We start from the raw sequence: 20,847 nt of genomic DNA, 5'->3' as shown, positions 1-20,847 counted from the left end.
TTCAAAAGATAGAAAAAAAGTAATGAAACATTGAAAAAAATATTTCTGTTTTACAATAAATATTTTAAGACATTGAATGAATATATAGAGATACACAATAATTATAGAAGATATAATATTGCAACACATTACACGCCATATTACTTATATATTTACAACTTTTAAAGGTCCATTACTAAGGGAAAGTGAGTTAGCAATTTTTTTCATAGCCAGTGTATAGACTTCTGCAAGACACTAAATAATGAAGATTGGCAGGTCAAAATTTACAGAAGGTCTTTGGAACTCAAAGAAATGTATGTGTATTATGTTGACATTTCAATGAATCGACAGAATGACCCCCCAGGTCTTTTTAACTTTCTTCATACTTCATAGAAAAATAATTGTACATATACTGCGATTTATTTCGAATTTCTACATATCAACTTTCATTTTCCAATAAAATGAAATAGTTTCTGTGCTTTTTAAAAGAAATTAAAATGTTCACTTTCCTTAGTATTGGACCTTTAAACTGAATATAATTTCTTTTGGTATCTTTGAGTTCGTGACGTTATTCCAAAGTTTGATTTTAATTTCTAAAGTACTATACTCATAACGTCTTGTAAATGTTTAGTTTCCAGCAACATTATGCACATCTGTCTACAAAAAATGAACGGTATAACACTGACACAACGTTATAAAGCATACATTCAAAGAAATACCCGACATTATAGCGGTTCGTTTGATATATAATATTTTTTAAGATTGAATTAGTTACACGGCTGTTTGTTTAATCGGATCAATTATCATAATATTTATAATACTTTAAAATGCTTTCAACGTAATATTTTCATTGCTGTATATAAATTTTGATATCGGCTTTCTTTTATATCATTATTTCTCCGTTTAAAGTTAGGTCTGATCTACCCAAAAACAAATCCAAGGAGACTACGTAGAAAACAGTGGCATGTTCAAATAAAAATGTATTAAAACAATCTAATCAGTAGAAAATGTGTTAACGATCATAGTAATCGAACTTTGGCCCTTACACAATATTGAACTATTGCATGTGTATGAAAATATTTCACAGTGTAGCTCAAAACATAAAGCATTATTAGAAAATTATGCCAACAACCGTTTGAATATGGAATTAGGAAACTATATTTACGTTACTTTTTGTGATATTGACCGGTTTAATGTTTAACACAGGCTTGCTGCGCTAAAGTCAAAACTTGAGTAAAAAATGAATTGACCGGTTTAATGTTTAACACAGGCTTGCTGCGCTAAAGTCAAAACTTCTGTAAAAAATGAATTGATCGGTTTAATGTTTAACACAGGCTTGCTGCGCTAAAGTCAAAACTTGAGTAAAAATGAATTGACCGGTTTAATGTTTAACACAGGCTTGCTGCGCTAAAGTCAAAACTTGAGTAAAAATGAATTGACCGGTTTAATGTTTAACACAGGCTTGCTGCGCTAAAGTCAAAATAATACTTGAGGTATAAAAAATTGAATATTGACCGGTTTAATGTTTAACCAGGCTTGCTGCGCTAAAGTCAAAACTTGAGTAAAAATGAATTGACCGGTTTAATGTTTAACACAGGCTTGCTGCGCTAAAGACGAAACTTTAGTAAAAGATGAAATTTGCAAAATAATGCTATTTAATGACTTGTGGGGGTTAAGCGTGAATGCAAGTTTCTCTACTATAAATTTTTAGAAAATGTCAATTAAAAATGTAAGACGACCTTCTTCAAAGATTGATAATCACATTTAAGCCGAATTCGTAACTGTACAATTGCCGGGCTTATTTTCTCGGTCAAATATTACAGGTTAAAGATTTTGAATAACTGATCTATCAATTTCTGGAATTCACTTGGCTTATATAATTGTCTTAAAATTGTTTTAGGCTCAAGTAAGCAGATTTTCTTGCTTATAATTATTTCGTAGATGTATTTAGAGCACTTTTGATCAGAATGAGCATGCATTTGTAATAAAGAATTCTTTCTGTGTTCAAATGTGCATTTACTTTGACTGACGTAACAACATTCTGTATAAAACCATTGCGGTATGGGAGGTCACATTAAAGTATCTGGTAAAATCTGATTTCTGGCTGTTAAATAGAGCTGCTTAAAGTGGTTGCGTAAACCACCACATGTAATCGCTAGTACGGTACGACTTACCAACTACAATCATTACTATACACCATTCAAATGAATCGGTGATAGCCGACGAAGAGTAATCAAGTGTACTATTGTGGTGCATTTATATACACGTTTTGACGATTTTTTAAATGAAATCACTACTTATAACTTAAAAGAAGTGACGAAAATGATGTCTATTTGTTTTCAATAAAAATGCAAAATTTTACCTAAATGTATTGCAATGTTATTAAAACTCAGCTACATTTTTAAGTATCGTAAACTTTAAACAAATCTCATTGATAGTTTGAAAGCGGTTTATAAAACCTCATATTTGTAAAAACAATAGTAAGACGATTACAAAGTTACAAAACAACATTGTATTAAATCATGTGTAATAATCGATAGATTACTGTCAGTGGAGGGGCTCTTGGTTTCATAAAAAATGATTTTCATTAAAGAGTCTCGCCAATACTTTATCAGTGAACATATTTTTTTGTTTATTTTTAACAGAGAATCCGTAATCTAATATGTTGGCTTTTGTAATAAAAATATGTAGACACTAAATATAGAAAAGGCGTGAAGAAATGAAACTTGCATAATGGTAGCTTCAAATAGTTCTCATCAGTTTTTGCTTTCGTCTTACTGAAATCACATTTAAAGTCTTTGCTGGACATTTAGGTAGCATTATCATCATACAGTGATGAAAAAAAAATCCGGATAAACCTAGAAATCCGGATCTAAATGCTCTAATGGTAAGCTTTGAGATCGATGTAAATCTGTTGCGTTTTCGTTTATGGGAGTGGGGTTGGGGAAGAGAGGTCGATAATACCAAGTGCAGTCCTGGAAGTTTGGAATCCGGGACTTAAAAGACATCATTCATGAAGTGTTATCTTCAATTTTGGTTGCGACCGATTATACAAATGGTAACTGTGTATGCTTTTCGGAACCATTATCAGATATTATTGCCCTGCGATCAACGATATCTAAGCCGAAAGTGCGATAAACATCTTGAAAACTCGTCGCCAAAATCAGTACAAAATATGTCACAGGGATAAGAATTTTTACTTAAGATCTTTGTGTGTTGATTCTGTGCATTTGTTTATATTTAGTAACTGTGTATGCTTTTCGGAACCATTAGCAGATATTATTGCCCTGCGATCAACGATATATAAGCCGAAAGTGCGATAAACATCTTGAAAACTCGGCGCCAAAATCAGTACAAAATGTATCACAGGGATAAGAATTTTTACTTAAGATCTTTGTGTGTTGATTCTGTGCATTTTGATAGATAAAACTATAAGCAATACAGTCGTCCGCAGATGGAAACATCAAGTAAACATTTCTATTATGGAATTGTGATGTAAACTTGGTGAAAAGAAAATATTGCGCTGTTGAAACCTAATTATGTATCAAAACGTAAAAATAACACATCCCTTAAATATAAATCAAAAAAAGTCTGTGAATACGCCGTACATAATACAATTTACATGAATATATGTTACTATAAATGGTAATATAAAGCCGTTGAAAACGGACATTATGGCCGCCGTTGACGGACCTATAACGGCGCAGTGTGCCTTACGCGCCATGATCGTAATGGCTCCAGGTAACCAGAATGTCCGCGCGCGTTATGACGTTATCGCCATATAGCAACATTATTATGGAGGATGAAAATGTGTTGAACCATTTCCTGAACGATTCTCAAATACTAATGGTATTGTTTATGAAACAGCAATACAAATGAAATTTAAAGTCGAAAATATTAACAATGAAACTACCAAGAGACACATGAAGAGAAGGTATATATTAAAATGGTCTACTAGCCATAAAGGCACTTTAGGAAACCCGAAAACCAACGTACCGCTGGCAAATGCATTTACAGTGTTGCGCTCAAAATGGACATGATTTGTCTTTACGAGGCAAACAAAAATGTTGTAAATATTTTTTATTTCCTAACGTTAAAAAAATTAAGTCTTTTGAACAAAATACTAGAAAAAAACAACACGCGGCAATTTGGCAACATACAAAACATAAACCAAGTATACATATGTTACTTTCAAAGTGCAATCAACAAAGGATAATTTTAAAATATGCATAAATAATTCAGATGTGGATTACGAATAGCCTTGTGGAGGTAATTGTCCTGAGTAATTGATTATCTCCAGAAACTACGCTTGAGCTGACCGTGTCGACGCTTAAGCTATTTAGATTTAAACCATTTTACTGACATCATTCTATTGCTGTTAGAGATAATTCTTTGTTCATTAATACATTTATCCACATGGCTCGAACCCATGAATTACAGTTTGTACTCAGCGTCTTTTACTTAACCTACCACGCTAATAAGGCGGTTAACAAAAAAATGAAATAATGTATTATAAATTTTATCTATATACTATATACGATGAATCTCGGTAACTGATTTTTATCCCGAAATGGCATTAACAAAGATTAATAAATACCAATCAAATAATTCAGCTTGTTTTACAAACATGTTATTAAAGCTTCTCAATTGTATTTTTAGGTTAAGATATAAATGACCTTGTCCTGCGTCGACCTTTGCACGACGTGCGACAATAGGATCCGACATGACTCATCACAATGCGATTCGACGCGCGTCAATAACATCGCGTTGTCGTGTCGTATTATTGTCGCCCGTGGTGTTATGTGTCGAGCGTCGTATCACATTGTCGCGCTTCGTGTTTCTTTCCACCGTCTACTCTAGGTTGAGCTACGACATGAGATACGATACGCGACAATATGAAAGGACACGCGCCATACGATTAATGTTGCAAGTCGTGTCGCATTGTCGGGCGTCGTGTCGTATTGTCGTGTTGTAAATTCTATTAAGTTGACGCACGGCAATACACGACAACACACGACAATACAACATTACACATGACTTGATTCAAAATAATGTGACACTACGCGCGATACTGATATCGCGATGTCGTGTCGTAGGTTTCATTCTGTATATAGCCAACGGACGATATTTTTATTCAAAAGTATTGAATTATTTATCAATTCCAGTTAAGTATTTAATCTGTGTTTTTCATTTTGGTTTAAACATATTTTATTTTGCAATATTTTTACAACATGATAACAAATATCCCAGGAAGCACAATAACGTTGTGACAATGTTGTTACAACGTTGTGCTGTACGTTGTGACAACGTTAGAAACAACGTTGTGACAACGTAAAAGTGTGGAGTCGTGTCAACGTTGCCACAACGTTGTGGCATAACGTTGTGTTGCGGTCAGATACAACGTTGTGACAACGTAAAAATGTGGAGTCGTATCAACGTTGTGACAACGTTGTTGGTTAACGTTGTGAAACCACCAAAATACAACCTACTTTTGACAGCTCATGTTTAAATAAATAAGCAAAACAAAATTTCAATTACATATTTTAATTCAAGATCTAATTATAAAATTTACTAAAATATTCGTTAAGTTCAGAAACAACGAAAGTAATCCCTTAAGCAGTATATGGGAATACTGCACCCCTTGATAATACAATACAGTTTAAAGCATACGTAACAATTATTTAAATCCATCAAATACAAAAAACTTATGTAGTTTAACAATAACGATAATTCAAGTCCAAAATTATAAAAAGATTATGTAGTTTAACGATAACGATAATTCAATTTAATTAAATACAAAAAAGCTTATGTAGTTTAACGATAACAAAATCTAATACAATGACATGCCCACAGGAACAAGGTAAATACGGACTTCATGAGCGGCAAGTTCAGCAAAGGTGAACTAGAAGATGATTTTGAAGAAAAATGCATGTCTCCCCAAATGCATAGTCGTATAGGCAAGAAGTCAATAGGGAAAAGGAGCAAAAGTCAAAGAGACAATGATGGTTGGCTGCAAAAGGGATCATCTACTTGGCATGTCCAATCATCCGACTAAGTTTCAAAATTCTGGGCCTAGTGGTTCTTTTAAAAGTTATGAAATGGAAATTGTTTCTCATGTTCAGGTCCAGTGACCCCCAAAATAAATAGGGGTCATAAACTCTGCATGTGCAATCATCCTATTAAGTTTTAACATTTTGGGTAAAGTGGTTCTCAAGTTACTGATTGAAAAAAACATCTATGTTGTATACCACATAAAAGTGGTCTTGGTTTTTCCATAATTATGGTCAATTATAAAAAAGTTACAATGTAAGTTATTTATAGTAACAACTAAGGGAAGTTAATCTTTATACCCCCCCCCCCCCACCCCCAAAAAAGTTGCAAGTCCACACAAAAATCTTAACAGGCAGAGACAGGTCAAAATACATCTCAGAATTGGATGTATCATGCATGTTGCATTACAGAAAAGTGATCTCGATTTTTCCCTACGACTAGTAACGAAAAAGTTGCAATATAAGCTATTTATAGTAACAACAAAGGGAAGTAATTCTAAAGAAGGGACCTGCGCATAACACTCCGTCTCATGATGGTGTACAATTGTGCCAAGTTACATCAAAATCCCTCTATGCATGAAGAAGAAATGCTTCGGACAGTTATTCTTGTATCTGAACTTTAGCCTCTGTGACCTTGACCTTAGACCTAGGGACCTGGTTCTTGCGCATGACACTCCGTCTCGTGGTGGTTAACATTTGTGCCAAGTAATATCAAAATCCCTCCATGCATGAAGAAGAAATGCTCCGAACAGTTTTCATTCTTGTATCCTTTGACCTCTAATTGTGACCTTGACCTTAGACCTAGGGACCTGGTTTTTGCGCCTGACACTCCCTCTCATGATGGCGGGCAATTGTGCCAAGTTTCATCAAAATCCCTCCATGCATGAAGAAGATATGCTCCGGACGTCACCTGCCGGCCCGCCAGGGGCGTTCCCATAATACGTCCAATTTTTCAAACGGGCATATAAAAAGGACAATAATTCTTAGAAAATGATCCTTGATAGAGTTACCTCCTCTTGTCTAACAAATTGGGTCATCACAATAAATTATGTCTAGTATCATGTCAATACCTATGATAAGATATTGGGTAATTGGATTGAAAAAAAAAAAACAACTGAAAATTCAAGGTCGAAAAAGGGCAATAGCTCAACAAAAATATCATTGAAAGTCACCTAGTCAACAGAATGAGGTCACCACTGTAAAGAAGAAAAATACCTTGTTACACTGTATTGAGAAATTGGAGACTGACGGACAGTAAGAGGTATTTACTCTGTAAAAACAAATCACAGGGTTACCTGCATTGCAATGAATATAAGAGCGCCGCCAAGCGGGGCAATATACACCCGAAGGGTTACATCAGAGGATGGGCGCAAAATTTAAAGAACTTGACTGTTGAAGCCCAAAGGACAGGAACAAAAAAAAGGAGAAAATCCAGAAAAAAATTCCAAGTCCACAAAAAAATTCTTACCAGGTAAAGTTATGTCAAAATACATCTAAAAATTGGAGGTACCATCCATGTTGTACCACAGAAAAGTGGTCTCGGTTTTTCCCTATGGCAAATAATAAAAAGTTTCAAAATAAGCTATTTATAGTAACAAAAAAGGGAAGTAATACAAAAAAATTGTTGTAAGAGAACAAAAAAGGGATCTGCCAAATAAAAACAAGAGCACTGCAATGCAGAGCAATATACACAAAGCAAAGTCATATATGACATCTGACCCCCAAGTGTGACCTTGACCTTGAAGCGAGTCATCTAAAACATGCCCTCTGCACGTCGCCTCAGTGTGGTGAACATTTGTGCCAAGTTTCTTTGGAATCCTCTAAGCAGTTCAAGAGTTACAGAGCGGACACGAAACACACTTATATGACCTTAAACCCCTAAGTGTGACCTTGACCTTGAACCTAGTCATCCAAAACAAGCGCTCTGCACGTCGTCTCCATGTGGTGAATATTTGTGTCAAGTTTCTTTGAAATCCTTCAAGGGGTCCAAGAGTTACAGAGCAGACATGAAATTGCTAACGGATGGACAGACGGACACCGGTGTCATAACATTATACGTCCTTTTGGGCGTATAAAAATGTGTAAAAGTGAACAAGTTTTTCAAGTTTCAAATGGTTACCTTTGACAGTTTTTGAGAAAAACAAAATTTAAGTAACGCAGACGATCAATAATTTGATTTTCTGATAAAAAATAGTAAAAGAATAAACAAAGAATGTGTTAGAATAAACTCTCTTTTGACCTTTGACCAAAGTGTGACCTTGACCATGGTTATATGGATGCGACTTGTGTGCAACACATCAGAGTGAAGATATGCGACAACAAATTTGAAATTCTCTAAGGGTCTCAACAACAAGAGCTGTCCGTAAGACAGCGCGCTCCACTATTCGGTGATTTGACAGTAAAATGAACATATGTCTCAACAGGAGACCTCTACTTTAAAAGGAAGACACATCAAGGGGCATAATTCTGTCAAGAACACATATTAGAGTTATTGGGATTGCTACCACACATGCAGATGATGATGATAAAGTGGTCACTATCTATTTAAAGTACCAAAGGTATGTCTATAAACGAAGCTTTCCAAAAAATTTAACATGAAAATAATTCCAAGTATAACAAGTTTGTGACCTTAACCTAAGTATAACACCTTGGTGACCTTGACCTTGGGTATAATGGACCGACCCCCTGTACATACTTTGTTTGTATGCTGGACAATGTTTATGTAAAGTTACAGAAAGATATAAGAAATAGTAACAAAGCTATGACAGAAGAACAAAGGTTGCCGAAAAACTTTAACCTTAAAAATAACCAAAGACGTCACTGTAACACCTTGGTGACATTGACCTTGGCGCGTTATATTATTTCAAAGTGTTTGCCGATTTGATCAGTCTTGATCAAATCAACAGATGCTTACTGAAGTATTAAACTGGCGGTACAGCCGGTGTAACATTAAATATTGACCCCATTGATCAAAATTTAATGTTGAAATGTTGGTGGGGCCATTTCTCAATGTTGAAAAAGGATCTTTTGATCAAAATTTAATGCTGAAATGTTGACGGGGTCAATTCTCAACGTTGAAAAAGGACCCTTTGATCAAAATTTGATGTTGAAATGTTGACGGGGTCAATTCTCAACGTTGAAAAGGATCTATGGGGTCAATTTTCAACGTGGTCAGTATTTAATGTTACACTGGCGCGTAATAAACCGAATCGAGTCCATTTTTCAACAACTGTTGATTTCTCAGACTTCCAATCAAAAATTCATTGCTTTCCTGTGTAGAAAATACTAGTAACATTATTACAAAGGTACCATTAGCATTATACACAATCAAGTTTTCTTATTTCAAAGCATTTGCTGACTTGATCAATTGTGATCAAATATGCTTACTAAAAGGAGGCCTCATTCAGTTGCCATGTGATGTTGGCGAGATTTGCTCTATACGCCTTTCAAGTTGCCAATCTATTTTTCTTTGGTATAATATACAAGTTTGGAGTCATGCTGTGAAATATTTAAAGAGCGTGAAAAGTTTTTGACTTGACTGTTCAAAGAATATTAAGTTCTAGATAATTTTTTTTACTAAGATCCTTTATGAATACTGGCCCAGATCTAGTTTAACAATATCAATAATTCAAATCACTACTGTATGTTTTTATTTTATGCCTTCTTTTGGTTCATAAATATCATTCAGAGATCAGGCTATATGACTATCTGTAATTAGCAGTGAACTTGTTCACTTTCTACAGTATATAATCATGGGCCTATATCACCAATACTGGTATTAAACAAGAGATCACAGAGTGATCTTGGCGCCCACCAATGTGTCATTTTTGTGTGTTCCAAATTTCAAGACTTACTGACTAACTCAAGGTCAAATTTCATTTCCGTACACAACACTGTGCATGTGGTCTAAATTCGAAAGCTGTAACTTGAGAAATGTGAAAGTAGGTCACTAGGTCAAAATCAAGGTCAAATTTTATTTCGGAATACAAAACTATGCATGTGGTCCAAATTTGAAGCATGTACCTTCAAAAATGTGAAAGTAGGTCACTAGGTCAATATCAAGGTCAAAGTTTATTTCAGTACACAAAACTATGCATGTGGTCCAAATTTGAAGGCTGTAGCTACAGAAATTGCAAAGTAGGTCACTAGGTCAAAATCAAGGTCCACTCATGTCAAGGTTCATCTTGCCACTCAAAACCATACATGTGGTCCAAATCTGAATGTTGTAGGTTATTGACAAGAAGTTTTTATATAAGCTTTTCCCTATTAAGTCTATATGAACCATGTGACCCCAGGGCGGGGCCATATTTGACCCAGGGGATAATTTCAACAACTTGGTAGAAGAACCACTAGACGATGCTACATTTCAAATATCAAAGCCCTAGGCTTTGTGGTTTCGGGACAAGAAGATTTGCAAAGTTTTTCCCTATATAAGTCTATGTAAATCAGTGACCCCGGCGGGGCCATATTGACCTAGGGATAATTTGAACAATCTTAGTTGAAGACCACTATGATGTCCACATACAAAATATCAAAGCCCTAGGCCTGTGTTTCGGACAAGAGGTTTCAAAATTTTTCCTATGAAGTCGATATACGAACCATGTGACCCCGGGCGGGCCATTATTACCACCCAGGGGAAATAATTTGAATCATATTGAGTAGAAGACCACTAATTGAATGCTTCATACCAAATATCAAAGCCCTAGGCTCTGTGGTTTGGGGCAAGAAGATTTTCAAAGTTTTTCTCTATATAAATCTATGTAAATTATAGAAATAAACGAAGGGCCATAACTTACTAAAAATTTGTTGAACCAGTCTGATTTTCAGGGGGACACAACTATGGTACCAATACATCATTCTGACAAAGTTTGGTCAAAATCGCCCTGGTAGTTTCTGAGGAGATGCGATAACGAGAAATTGTTAACGGAAGGACGGACAGACGGACGGACGGAAGGACGACGGACCACGGACGCAGAGTGATTTGAATAGCCCACCATCTGATGATGGTGGGCTAACAAAAGCTCATGACGTCAACAAGACCGCTTCAAAGTTCTTTGAGTTATGTAGTTTGAGCAAATTGACATAGCTCAATTTTGAAAACTGACATACTTTCACACACACTAAAACCCTTGTGAAAACTTAAATCACACGCAAGTCCACATTAAAGACATTACAGTATATCTCCAAATCCTCTGGCTGACCGTCAAATCCTCCCTGCCTGCAGCAGACGCAACCGTCACACCTTTCTGTAATAATATTGAATGTTTTGTTTTAATATAATTCATTAATATTAAGTACTTGTGTAAAACAATGTCAATGATAGAATGATTCTGGAGCAAAGACACATTATTTGTTTAAATTGTTTCTGAAACTTAAATTTATGTTTTAAGCAAAATTTAAGGATGAAGATCTGGTTCTTTAATTTTATATCAGTTCAACCATCCTGAATCCTGCAGTAAAACCTGAATCAAATTATGCTGACCTTTTTAGTGCAACACCAAAAACAAAGAAGTAAAGCTGAAGATTATCAAGAGCTCAAGTTACATTTAATGTTGTAAATTTTCTGACTTATCCAAAAAGCATCAACACTGAACAATAGAAAAGCAATAGAATCTAAGCCTACCTTAAATTTCAATCCACCTTTTTTGAATGGAGCATGTTTTAAAAACAGCATCCTCAGCTTCTTTTTTTTTTTGTTATTGTCTTATGAGTTTTCATAAGAGCATCTGAAAAGAAATCATTACAGTGGTGTAAAAGTTGTAATCAAATTGCCGTTATCACAAAAGAGGCATCCACATTAGGCGCCATGCTCACATGTTAATTTAAATCTTATATTATATAATGAAACAACAAATGAAATTTAAAACTATCTAAAATAGCTATTTAAATGGATTCCCGCTTGATTATGATGTTTTAGATAAAACAACAAATGAGACTGAAACATGGTTTGAGAACATGAGGCCCAGCTGAGCTTTTTCTTTTCTGAATTGTCCCCAAAAAATACCTGTCAGTGATGATGATTTATGTTATCAATATTCTAAACATGTTGTTTTTTTTTAATTACAAAGCTACCTATCCTCTTTCTCTGGACATGTTAAAAACAAATTTACTCCACACTGTAACAGTACACAGAACTTACTCAATATTGACCTGCAGCCAGCATTGGCCTGCAGATAGCCAGGTCTTCCAGTTCCTTTTCTCCTCTCATTCCTTTCAGGGAATACAATGACCAAACCTTATTCGATCCGTAAAAGTCATCATCAGACGACATGTGGTGTCAACATCTTTGCTACCGAATGCGCAATAATATTGGGACTGTAAAAAGGAAACAGAACAACAGTTAAACTATTGTAAATATGTAGGTCCAATCAGTTCTACAGCAATCGTATTGACAAAAGTAGATCGCATTATAAGAACAAGACAGTACTCATTGAATAAACTTTTTATGCCATTAATGGTATCAAATGATTCAATTTCAGTCATTAAACCTTTAAAATTTAAATAACTAGAGCTATCACTGAAGGTGATGAATACCTCCATATCGTACGGCACCTAAATTGCTTATTTTCTGAAGACACTGACTTTAAAAAGTATCTCAAGTCAAGGTGAAGGTCAAAGTAACATGTAAATGCACGTGTTCCTTGCGCTCATGATGGTGATGTGCATGTAAAATTATTTGAAAATTTAGAGAGCAGTTTAGGAGACATAACTGTACGTTAAGAATTTAACTTAAGAATTTACATCATGCAAAGCTTGGTATCTACATGCATTTATACCATTTCTCATGTCTCACTTGACATGAGGATCATACCAATTAAGGTATTCGCCACCTCTCCGTGTGAACAGGCCTGAAGACTGACAAAGAAACATGAGATAGCTTTCAGATTTGAACTGGTTTTACTATGTATGACATACTTAAATATTTACATCATGCAAGTCTTGGTATCTACATGCATTTGTACCACCTCTCCTAATCTATCCTACTTGGCACGAGGATCGTAACATTTAAGGTATTCGCCACCTCTCCATGTAAACAGGCCTGAGGATTGACAAAGAAACAGGAGATTTGAACTGGTTTTTACTACGTATGACAAACTTAGGTATTTACATCCTGCAAGTCTTGGTATCTACATGCATTTGTACCACCTCTCCTGTCCTACTTGGCATGAGGATCGGACCAATTAAGGTATTCGCCACCTCTCCATGTAAACAGGCCTGAGGATTGACAAAGAAACACGAGATCTGAACTGGGTTTTTTACTACGTATGAACAAAACTTAGTGTATATTTACATCCTGCAAGTCTTGGTATCTACATGCATTTGTACCACCTCTCTGTCCTACTTGGCATGAGGATCGAACCATTTAAGGTATTTGCCACCTCTCCATGTAAACAGGCCGAGGATTGACAAAAGAAACATGAATATGCTTTCAGTTTGAATTGAATGGTTTTTTAACTATACTGTGTTGGTGTGCTGTAAAACCCAATAAATTATTAGTTTCACTTTATGTATGAAGTACTTTGAGTATTTACATCATCAAGTCTTGGTATCTACATGCATTTGTACCACCTCTCTTAGTTCTACTTGCACAAGGATCATACCATTTAAGGTACATTGATTCGCCACCTCTCCATGTAAACAGGCCTGAGGATTGACAAGAAAGAAACATTAATGGCTTTCAGACTTGAATTAGTTTACTATGACATATAAGTAGTGACTGAATCTTGGTATCTACATGCATTTGTACCACCTCTCCTGTCCTACTTGGCATGAGGATCGGACCAATTAAGGTATTCGCCACCTCTCCATGTAAAAGGCCTGAGGATTGACAAGAAACACGGATATCTTCCAGATTGAATTGGTTCTACTATATGCTTGTCAGACTTGAATTATTACAGGACATACTAAGTAGTGACAGCAAATCTTGATCTACATGATTGTACACTCTCCTGTCTACTTGGCATGAGGATCGACCAATAAGTATTCGCACCAGATTTGAATGGATTTTTACTGTAGCTTTCAGACTTGGAATTAGTTTACAATGGGTCACACATTAAACCGGAATCCACCTAAAAAACGGAATACACCGGAATACACTTCTATAACCGGAAAACACCTGTATTTTTAATAAAGGATTTGAAGGTTTGATATAATCAATCTATATATCATAAATATCACATACCAAGAAAATCAATACGTTCACGCAAACGATTTATAAGAGATTGAAATTCGGCGACCGCGCGGGAAATTACCATAACCGAAATACACCCGTATTTCTTCAACAAATGCTATTTTTGAAGTGGTTTATGATTGAATTCAATAATATATATCATAAATAATTAATTTTCAAAATGAAATTAAAATACTTTTGCGCATTACGTTTTGTACATGATTGAAAATCGGCGAAGGCACTGGAAATTTGCGTATTCGTAAATGAATTTCCGTGCCCTAAAATTCTCTAATGTACACCCGTATTCTTAAATAAATCGTATTTTTAGGGTTTATGATAGAATTCAATCATATCTAAAATAAATAATTAATTTACAAAAGGAAATTAAAATGCGCGTAACGTTTTATACGAGGTTGCAAATTTGTTGAGCGCACGGGAAATTTGCGCACTCGTGGATGAACCACAATCGCCATAATTTTGTTAGATTTTAACTTAGGTAGGTAAATTTCTTTCAAGTTTCGATATTTTGGGTCAAATTATTTCAAAATAGCCTTTTTATGCTATAATATAATATTCCTTTATGAAATATAGTGTAACCATATCAGCTTCTTTAATTTGTTATTAAAAGCGAATGTGCATAAACTGACAGGTCAATGTGTCAAACGATAATAGCGGATATCCTACCTCTATGACCTATCTGCCCTTAAGGAATTTACATTATTGTTTAAGAAGAATATCTTAAAAGTAAAGTGTCTTGTCGCGCTGTTTGATGTTTTACAAATAATTATGTGAAAATTTGACCGTTTTTATAGAATTTTCCCTACATTACTGTCGATATCTTATTAAAATCGTTATAGAATCCAAATTGTATTACTTCTTAAGCGGTGTTGAAAACTTGAAGTGATAATATTAAAAAATGAATGCAGTACGCGCGTTTTTTTGTACGTGTTGATTAACAAAAGTAACGTCGAGCGATGTAAATTAGATATTACGATAGGTCGCACGTGCTCGTGGAAATCGAAATTACCGGCATGATGTTTTGTATCTTAACGATTCCCGGGTAAATTCCAGTCAATCCAAATAATAAGTTTTTTGACGTTTTTCACGATGTAATTTCTGAATTTTGGTAAAGTTACGACGTAAAAACACTTTTCCTAAATCTCCGGAGTGGACTGGAATTAATAAAACTGATTTTAACAAAATAAGGAATTCTGTAAATGAAACACTGAACAATTATTTATAGGAAAACGACTACGATACCCGAGACACTATGATCGAGACTTAGTGCATCCTGGAGAGAAGGAAGGAGGAATGAAAATGTTTAAATCTACAATACATCGCTGTTTAAGCAAAACATTGAATTAGTATTGATACGTTAAAGTACATGAAAATTAAAAAAAAATATACTGAATGTACCTGTTTTTCTTCAATTTTTCAATTTGCAATTATAACGACAAGTATGAAATTAAATAAAAGCTTATCATATTTAACTGCACATACCTTGTCAGACATTATTTGTCACATGTCGCATGTGTGTGCTTACAAATATACTGATTAATTGATATAATCAATAGGTGTGATGTCGTGTTTGTCACGCTGCACATATTCAAAGGATATTAATTGTGCTTTGGAAATAAGCGCAGTAAACGTTTTTATATTTATATATTAAACATAATAATTCATTTAAAAATTGAACATTGATATTTTTTCTTAATTATTATTTTTTTTTATTTGTTAAACGAAATGCGAAATATGAAGAAATAATTAAATAATTTCCAATTATAAACATGTGACATGCCCTTTCCGATCATGTTATGTCCTTTCCGATCAGCGTGTTTATGCCACTCGTATTTTGTCTATAATTCATTTAAAAATCAAAAATTGCTATTTTATCATTCATAGTTTATTTTCTTTTTTGTTAAATGAAATATGAAGAAACAATTAAATAGGTTTCAATAATAAACATGTGACATGCCCTTTCCGACCATGTTAACCCCTTTCCGATCCGCGCGGTTTATGTCGGGACCCGTATTTTGTTTATGATTCATTTAAAATCAAATATTGATATTTTTTTATCTTAAATTATTTTCTTATTATTTGAAGAAACATTTAAATTTTAATGATCAACATTCCGGTATCTAGTCATAGCGACGTAAGCGTAAAACATTTCCGTAAGATCGTAAAGTTATAATCTCGTATACAGAATTAACTTTTAATAAACTTCTCTCAAATATTCATTCATATTTAATCTGATTAAACATGGTTCTACAACTTACAAAAAAATGATAAAAAGTGTTTAAGAGAATACTATTTATTTTTTTAAAAAAGGACGATTGCATTTATGTAATGGAAACTTCCCGTGCGCTCGCCAAATTCAAATCTCGTATAAAATCGTTTTGCGTTAAAGTATTTTATTTTCCTTTTGTAAACTTATTATTTATATTATACACGAATGATTTTTGCAATAAACCCTACAAAAATACCATTTATTAATAAAATACGGGTGTATTTCGGTTATGGAAATTTCCCGCGCGGTCGCCGAACTTCATTCTCGTATAAAATCATTTTGCGTAAATGTATTTTATTTTCCTTTCGTATGTTAATTACTTATGTTATATATGATTGAATTATATCAAAAACCCTTCAGAAATACCTTAAACTTAAAAATACGGGTGTATTCCGGTTTTGGAAAAAAGTGTATTCCGGTGTATTCCGGTTTTTAGGTGGATTCCGAAACACGAGATATCTTCCAGATTTGAATTGGTTCTACTATAGCTTTCAGACTTGAATTAGTTTACTATGACATACTAAGTAGTGACATGCAAATCTTGTTATCTACATGCATTTGTACCACCTCTCCTGTCCTACTTGGCATGAGGATCGGACCAATTAAGGTATTCGCCACCTCTACATGTAAACAGGCCTGAGGATTGACAAAGAAACACGAGATATCTTCCAGATTTGAATTGGTTTTACTGTAGCTTTCAGACTTGAATTAGTTTACAATGACATACTAAGTAGTGACATGCAAATCTTGGTATCTACATGCATTTGTACCACCTCTCCTGTCCTACTTGGCATGAGGATTGGACCAATTAAGATATTCGCCACCTCTCCATGTAAACAGGCTTGAGGATTGACAAAGAAACATGAGATATCTTCCAGATTTGAATTGGTTTTACTATGTATGACGTACTTAGGTATTTACATTATAAATGCAAGTCTTGGTATCTACATGCATATGTACCACCTCTCCTGTCCTACTTGGCATGAGGATCGAACCATTTAAGGTATCTGCCACCTCTCCATGTAAACAGGTCTGAGAATTGACAAAGGAACATGAGATAGCTTTCAGACTTTAGTTAGTTTACTATGTTTGATGCACCTAGAATTGACATGCAAGTTTCGGTATTTACATGCATTTGTATGACCTCTCCTGTCCCACTTGGCATGAGGATCATACCATTTAAGTTAATCGCCACCTCTCCATGTAAAAAGTCCTGAAGATTTACAAAGAAACCTGACTTAGCTTTCACACTAGAATGAGTTTATAATATGACCTCAGTACTGACATGCAAGTCTTCGTATCTACATGCACGATTAAAAGTAAATCTGTAGTATGTATTCACACAAAGTTTTGTTTGCAGACAAGTATCGACATCTGTATTTTTTCAGTAAATAACAGGTATCATTACTTATTCATTAGGAAATCTATTACTGGATGGTTAGAAAATCCTTGAGGATTCGCTGGCCGTCTGGTAAAGGGATCTCAGATCGGCTAAATCTCAGACTAGGCATTCGGTAACCCAGACGGCTAGATACATCCTTGTGTTAATTTTATTAATTCAATCAGGTTTTCTGAAAATTTATTTTCGTAAGTACGCAGCTTATCTGAAGCTCTGATTTAATACTTATATAGTTAAAAATATAAATATAATCTGAAAAGTAGATCCCTTGGAAGCACCGAGAACAAAACAACTTTAACAAACAGTGAAAATTGCAGACTCAGTTTGATTGAGTCTGTTCATGAACAGTTATGGATAATGTAACACTGCCCACGCCCCCTATCACCGGCTTAAGCAGTAATCAATCTTCAAATCTAAATGAGTTGATATCAATGATCCCGAAGGACCAGAAAATACATCAACACTGAGATGAAGTCGGGGCGACTTTTATGGCCGCCACACAGCACTTAACATCCGCTGTTGTGCTGTAAATATAATCTGAAAAGTAGATCCCGTGAACAGGCTGGGCACATCTCCCAATCGGGGTAAATTACCTCGTTCTGGGTAATATACCCCGATCGGGGTACAACTAGAACAACAGAAAAGCACAAAAAAATTGATATTTCTTTTTTCTTTAAAGTGCTAACATAAATATTTTTACTAAAGCTTTATATCATCATTACAAACATGCCCAAGTACCATTTTATTAATTTTGAATATGTTAAAAAAGGGTGAAAATCTGAATTTTTTACAACAAAAATCTGTTAAAAAATTATCATATTGTCAACTGTTTATATCATATGAAGTTGACCCGAGAACATGAGCATTAGCACTTCCTTAATAAAAAAGTTATCCAAAATTTTGTACTTTTCTATTGTTCTTGTTTGACCCCGATCGGGGTATATTACCCAAAACGAGGTAATTTACCCCGATTGGGAGATGTGCCCAGCCTGGTGAAAGCACTGAAAGACTTCGAAACAGAAATTAAATAGTTGCGGACACACTGGTCGAGAGGGCTAAGACGCTTTCCTACGGAGGCGAAGGCCCCTGGTTCGAATCCTGGCTACTCCCACTGCGGTGTGTCCTTGGGCAAGGCACTTTATCATGACTGCCTCAGTCGACCCAGCTGTAAATGGGTACCAGCAAATTGCAGGGGGTGAGGTATAATTGGTTTTAACTGTTCTTAATATAGGGTCGCAGAAAAGCTCTAGAGAGCTTATGTTAATTGTTTCACCAAGCGATGGTAAATAAAACTTACCTTTACCAGTGCTGAATATTATATGGAAAGTTTCTTGTTTAACAGAAGTGGGTGGGGTATGGCAGCAATTTGCATTCGTTTTTTTTTCTTTACAGAAACTTTAGGGTTTTTACTGAATAAATTTCATGTTGCTGTTAACAAACGCATATGTAGGCTATTTGATCTGCAACAAAATCTTGACTTGGCCCAAATCTTGGGATAACTTTGCGCCAAAATGAATTCAAGAATAATCTGGAGTATATAAGTATTAATTTATATGTACTTACCTCAGTCTTACGTAAAACACCAGATATATCGATAGTTAACTGAAAGGAGATTTTATTCAGTTGTTCTAATGTGTAACAGTATCGCCGAGAGACACCAAAAATACTAACGGACTTAGTAAACATTCGGCGCGCATGCAGATATTCAGGTGTCAGTAGGCCTACATCCGAATCAACGTTTCTTTTTAAGAAGGAGATACTCGAAGTAAATTTACGAAAAAATATTTATGTTCAATGATGTTACAGTATATTCGACAACTTAAATTGAAATAAACGAAATTATAATGGCAAAATATAGATTCGAACCTATCGCTACGAAATCAGCTTTACATAATGAAATACTACAACAACAACAACAACAACAAAATATTGACACTAAAATAGATCTAACCTAATTTATTTCAAGAAACAAGCTTATTTTTCAGAAGTTTGAAGTTCAGGTCATCAGTATTTCTGATGTACCCTCATAAATACATAATTTGCTTAAGCGTAGGTCCCAGGTATGATCGGGCGGGGGTAGGGTGGGGGGCAGGGGGCATATTATCCTTCTAAAAATTGGTCAAAACTGCAGGGTTAAACTTAGAATGCATAAGAAGGGGTATTTTTGTGTGATTTTCTGTCAATATTGACAACTTTGAATTTTGGAAAATGTGAAAAAAATAAAGTGATCCATCTGTATGAAATAATTTCTATGTTTTTAATCTACATTGTAATGAGTGAAAAATTTCATTTTAACTTGCAGTTATGATTTAAATTGTAATTTTAACAGATCTCATACAACCAGTCTATAAATTTATACTGAAAAATCTTCAGATTTATGGATTGTAAATATATTTACAGAATGTCCATAAAAAAAAGAGAAAATTCTAGACCTGCATACAGCATATGCTGTACAAATTACCTATATAACTGCAATGTTTTGCGGCAGAAGGGGAGTGTTGGTGTTGGAGATAAGGTGTCGGCTGCTTACCACGGAGACGTGGGTTTGAACCCTAATAATGGGTCATGGCAGTTAACGTCCTCATTAAACGCCATTCCAAGGTTTTCCCGGATTCGGACTCGAGCTTTATTCTTCACAATCGAGCGAAAAAAATTAGTATATAAGGGAGTAGCAAAGCAGTTCACATATGAGGCAGTTGACAGCTGCTGAGCAGGCGACGTCGGTAGCTCCGCAAGTAGGCAGGCTTTTCTAGGCAACTGTCGGTTTTGAATATACTTTCATAACTACTCTTTCACTGAAAATTGGCAACATTGTTAAAACGTTAATATAACGTTACCTTAACAACGTTGTGATTCAAACTTGAGTAAAACGTTGTGACAACGTTACTTTACAACGTTGTGACAACGTTACAGCACTGTTACATACACAACGTTGTAGCTCAACGTTTGCACAACGTTGTAC

At 34.9% G+C, this 20,847-nt stretch overlaps 1 long non-coding RNA gene across 2 annotated transcripts; it reads right to left on the bottom strand.

The window, feature by feature from the left end:
- Positions 1 to 11,048: 11,048 nt before the first annotated feature.
- On the bottom strand, positions 11,049 to 20,338 carry LOC123534510 (uncharacterized). Of its 2 annotated transcripts, XR_006683026.2 has the most exons (4): positions 19,449 to 20,338; positions 12,169 to 12,344; positions 11,653 to 11,755; positions 11,049 to 11,275 (listed from the first exon to the last, which is right to left on the bottom strand). It is a non-coding gene; the product is annotated as an uncharacterized LOC123534510 (long non-coding RNA). The 2 variants fall into 2 exon arrangements; XR_006683025.2 differs by lacking the exon at positions 19,449 to 20,338 and having other exon boundaries at positions 12,169 to 13,219.
- Positions 20,339 to 20,847: the final 509 nt, after the last annotated feature.

This window comes from Mercenaria mercenaria, chromosome 1 (genome assembly GCF_021730395.1).
Source record: "Mercenaria mercenaria strain notata chromosome 1, MADL_Memer_1, whole genome shotgun sequence".
Lineage (NCBI taxonomy): Eukaryota > Metazoa > Mollusca > Bivalvia > Venerida > Veneridae > Mercenaria > Mercenaria mercenaria.
The sequence above is the reverse complement of the archived record's forward strand: the minus strand, read 5'-3'. Positions and strand labels throughout refer to the sequence as shown.